General features: G+C 45.1%; 1 pseudogene; it reads left to right on the forward strand.

The window, feature by feature from the left end:
- Nucleotides 1-412: 412 nt before the first annotated feature.
- Nucleotides 413-988, forward strand: LOC103069312 (ADP-ribosylation factor 1 pseudogene; annotated as a pseudogene).
- The last annotated feature ends 4,094 nt before the right edge of the window (nucleotides 989-5,082 follow it).

Consider the following 5,082-nt stretch of genomic DNA (forward strand, 5'->3'; position numbering starts at 1 on the left):
CCCCAAAAAAAAAAAAAAAAAAAAAAAAAAAAAAAAAAACAAGCAAACAAACAGGCAGAAAAACTATTTCACTGTGGTCCCAGAAAGCTTTTGCTTTTACAAAAGCCTGGCCCACTGACCTTATGGGCCTGTGCTTTAGAAAGCAAGCACGCACGAGTATCTTTTAGGGTAAGGACATCTAAGGCTTCCAAATGCTAATGCTTAGTTGTTGGTTTATGGTTAGCCTAGAGCTGAAAGCAATAGAGATGGTGTCTTGGATAGAATTCCCTGGAAGCAGAGCTTGACACAGGGATTTGGGTGCATATGACTCATTGAGGGAGCGCTCTTCAGAAAATAAATAAATCATCTCGTGGGAGTGAAACCAACACCTGCCTCAGAGCAGCAGCTGCTCCGCGGCTGCCGAGGGTTTCTGTGGCCAATGTTGCTGCCATCCTTCTACGACATGGGGAATATCTTTGCAAACCTCTTCAAGGGCCTTTTTGGCAAAAAAAGAAATGCGCATTCTCATGGTGGGCCTAGATGCTGCGGGAAAGACCACCATCCTATACAGACTGAAGCTGGGTGAAATCGTGACCACCATTCCCACTACAGGCTTCAACGTGGAGACCGTGGAATGCAAGAACATCAGCTTCACTGTGTGGGACGCCGGCGGCCAGGACGAGATCTGGCCTCTGTGGCACCACTACTTGAGAACACACAAGGTCTCACCTTTGTGGTTGACAGCAATGACAGAGAGCACGTGAACGAGGCCCGCGCGGAGCTAATGAGGATGCCGGCAGAAGACGAGCTCAGGGACGCCGTTCTGCTCGTGTTTGCTAACCAACGGGACCTCCCCAATGCCATGAATGCAGCCGAGATCACCAACAAGCTGGGTCTACACTCTCTGCACCACAGGAGCTGGTACATTCAGGCCACCTGTGCCACCAGCGGGGACGGGCTCTATGAGGGACCCGACTGGCTGTCCAATCAGCTCTGGAACCAGAAGTGAGTTGTACTAGTCTCTCCTCCCCTCTCACTCCCTCCTTCTACCCTCACGTTATTCTCATGTGGCAAACGTGCCCCTGGGGTGTGAGCGCCAGAAGCTGTCTCCATGGTCGGTCACAGTGTGCTTCACCATGCTGTAAATGTGCAGACGCAGCCTGCACCTGGGTTTTTATCTAATGTAAATAGTTTTTGTTTCCAATGAGGCAGTTTCTGGTACTCCTATGCAATAGTACTCAGCTTTTTTTATTGTACAAAGAAAATCAACCCACTGTTTAGTACTGAGAAGGGATTTTAGGCACACGGGTCATCCAGGAGTCGCTGTGTCAGAAAAGCCCGATGTTCCTCCTCTGGGGTTTAGGTCTGTGTTGAGATCCATTCTGGTGGTTGGTTTTTAACCCAAACTCAGTGCATTTTTATTTATTTATTTATTTATTTTGCGGTACGCGGGTCTCTCACTGTTGTGGCCTCTCCCGTTGCGGAGCACAGGCTCCGGACGCGCAGGCTCAGCGGCCATGGCTCACGGGCCCAGCCGCTCCGCGGCATGTGGGATCTTCCCGGACCGGGCCCCCTGCATCGGCAGGTGGACTCTCAACCACTGCGCCACCAGGGAAGCCCGCAGTGCATTTTTAAAAACAGTTACAAATACAAGTTAAGGAGAAGACTTGAACACACAGAAGGGAAAAATGTGCCTAGTGTGGGTTCTGCAGTAATGGCCTGAGTCCAGTCCACCAGTGGTCTGCTTCCCACTGAGAACGTGAAACGGGGCAGAACCAGCCATGACCCATTCTGCATGGTCACAATAGGATCCCTGTGATTTGCTCTGTCTCGGGTCATCCCATACACCGCAGCATTTGTGTTTGTATCTGCGCTTACATGGCCGCCCAGGAGATGGGCTGGAGGCTGCAGCCACCTCTCTCAGACCCCTTGGAGGAACCCCAGCCTTTTCTTGGGTCAGCATGGGCACTTTGGTTGGCACGCTCTGGTTTGAGCGGGAGCCCTGCAGTCCCCTTCCTTGCCTGCTCCGGGCTCTGGGGTCTCACCAGCAGGGGCGCGGGTGGTCATCCTTGAGCCCCAGCCCCTCGGAGCCCCTGTCTACGTGTGCTTTCACTCCCTCAGCCTGCAAGCGTCAGATTTGCCATTGAAAACGATAACCTCTACTTTTTTCTTTTGTATTTGGATGAACACCGAAGAAGCTGGAGCTGTTAAACTTTGTCTTGGGGAAAACCTCCCAACTGGTTTATTTGGCGTCCTGGAACCTCTTACGGCTTTCAATACACAATTAGTAATCAACTGTTTTGTATACTTGTTTTCAGTTTTCATTTCGACAAACAAGCACTATAATTACAGCTATTAGAATAAAATCTCTTAACTATTATAAAAAAGAAAATAAAAAAATACAAGGGAGGCAGGGAAGTCAGATATGGAAGCAGGACAGGCCTTTGTGTGATCCATAGAGGTAGACTCTGGAGCAGTGCTGTACAGTAGAAGTTACTGCACTGAGGGGAAGGTTCTATGTAATTGGCACAATCCAGTACAGTTACCACTATCTACATAGGACCATCGAGCATTTGAAATATGGCGGGCATAACTGACATACAATTTTTAATTAAATTAAATTAAAATGTAAATAGTTACATAAGAGTCATGGCTACCGTTGGACAACTCAGTCCTGGAGTATAAACGTCAAGTCAGAATTGAGAAGAAGGGGTGAGCGTCTTATGCTCTCATTGGCTATGGGCTGCCCTGGCTTTGGTGGGAGGGTGGGTAGAGCATAATTTCCCAGGCAAAACTGTTAGCAGTGCTTTTCACTCTACGTTTCTCTTCTTAATCGACAGATGCCTTTCTATGTCTGTGAGTCTGTTTATGTTTTGTAAATACGTTATAGAAAACAAACTTATGGTTACCAAGGGGGAAGGGGAAAAGGGGTATATTAGGAGTTTGGGATTAAAATATACACACTGCTATATATAAAATAGGTAACTAACAAGGAGTTACTGTATAGCACAGGGAACTATACTCAATATCTTGTAATGATCTATAATGGAACAGAATGTAAAAAAAGAATATATATATTTATATATATGTATAACTGAATCACTTTGCCGTACATCTGAAACTAGCACAACACTGTAAATCAACTGTATTTCTATAAAAATTAAAAAAAAAAAAACTGTGAGCAGTGGACATTCAGACAGTTGAGGGGTGTGGGCTGTGCGTTCTGGCCAAGTAAAGCGGATGAGGCACTAGCGCGCCCCCTGCAGGTCACAGGATGCTCAACTGGGTCATCCTGACGCCCTATTTTCATCCTACCTCACAGATTCTCTAAGAACTGAATTACAGTCCCAGAATAACCTTAATCCAACAACTGGCCACTGACTTCATGGAGCAGAACAAACTTCCCAATCCCCAGAGATGTTGGTTTCTCTCCCACCTCATTCTCAAATCATCCCTGGCAGTTCGACTGGTTTGCTGGTTCCAAGAGGAGGGTCATGAGGTATTGCACAAGTACACAGAGGAAATTTTTCTGTGAGCTTCTGATTATTAGCTATTTCAGCCATAGAGAGGAAATCTAATTTTACACTGTCTGCTACCACCTTGAGATGGCTAGCCCAACAGCTCTAAAAAAGAAAAAACAAATTTGCCCTTTCTGCACTGGAGTGTCATAGATATGAAGTTATAAATAAGGAAACCCATGTTCATGTTTTATTTATACCTATTACACAGGATTTATGGTGTTGAAAAACACATTCAGCTTAATTTATGCAGGAATTAACTTTGGTAGAGATTAATTTTTGATCTACGGCCCCTCCCTAAAATATATTATCTCTATTCATGATCTTGGCTTGCAGACAGAGATGATAGTGAGTGAAAGAAAACAACAACAACAACAAAAACAACAAAATGAAAAAGCTTCCAAAGGGAGATACTTTAAGTCCTGAAAATGAAGATAACAGGATGTTTTTAAAATTAAAATCCCTTGGAGTTCACTGGCAGAGCCAGAATTTAGAATTAACCTAACAGTCTTTTCTACTGAGTCTGGACATTCAGTAGAGAGTTTTACATGAAAATACATAAAACAGAAGAAAATAAAAAACAGGACCTTGGCATATATTAATGCTTAATAAAAAGGAATTAAGAACCCTGAAATACTTAACCAGTATTACTCCTATGTTATCTATGTCACATCTTTACAGACTACCAAGCAGGTGTGTGTGTGTGTGTGTGTGTGTGTGTGTGTGTGTGTGTGTGTGTGTGTGTGTATGGGAGAGGAAGAGGATGGGAAGGAGAGGGAAAAAAATCAAAGGGAAAATCAAAAAATCAAAGAGAAGCACAAAATATAGCTTTGAGCCTCTGGACAGTCAAGAGGAAAAGGGAATGATGAATGTCATGCCTACAAGAAAAGTGTATTAGTTTGCCAAGAAGCACTAATTTTGGTTTTGTTTCAGAAAGTTATCTTTATTTTAACAAACAAACAAATAACACAGTAGATGTTGTCTTTTTTTTCTTTTCTCTTCTAGACCCCAACCATCTTTATAGCCTTACACCTCACCGACTGAGGTGAGTCACTCACTGACATTACCTGCCTGACCCCAGTTGACTGCTTGTGTTGGGAGTCCTGGTCTTGAGGATGCTGTTGAGAGCTCATCACGCCTGCCTCTTCCTGTGGAAGCCTCAGGCCGGTCAGAGTGCCTCCAGGTGGGTAGAGAAGACAAAATAAGTTGTCTCGCGCCCTTCCTATGGCAGGTGACACCCTCTCTCCACAGCTATTAGTGTTTCCGTGACCCTTCTCTCTTAAGCCCCTCTGCACTGTCATCACCGCAGCCTCCAGCCAGCGCCCAAACATCCATCACTTTGCCGTCACTGGTTATGGGATGGGGTATCACATGAGAGTGTCTGGAGATAGGGCACCCAAAGACATCCCTCATAGGAGGGGTCTTGTCTCTTAGTTTTTAATTGAGAAGAAAAAAATGAGGTAGAAAAAAATGCAGGGACATTCTCCCAGGCTATGTGTTTTGCTGGACCAAAGCAGAGAGTATATAATATTAAGTCATTGTCCTGGAGAGTATCTGACCAAGGGAGTTGGCTTCGAGACTGTGT

Source organism: Lipotes vexillifer, unplaced genomic scaffold, assembly GCF_000442215.2.
Source record: "Lipotes vexillifer unplaced genomic scaffold, Lipotes_vexillifer_v1.1 scaffold311, whole genome shotgun sequence".
NCBI lineage: Eukaryota > Metazoa > Chordata > Mammalia > Artiodactyla > Lipotidae > Lipotes > Lipotes vexillifer.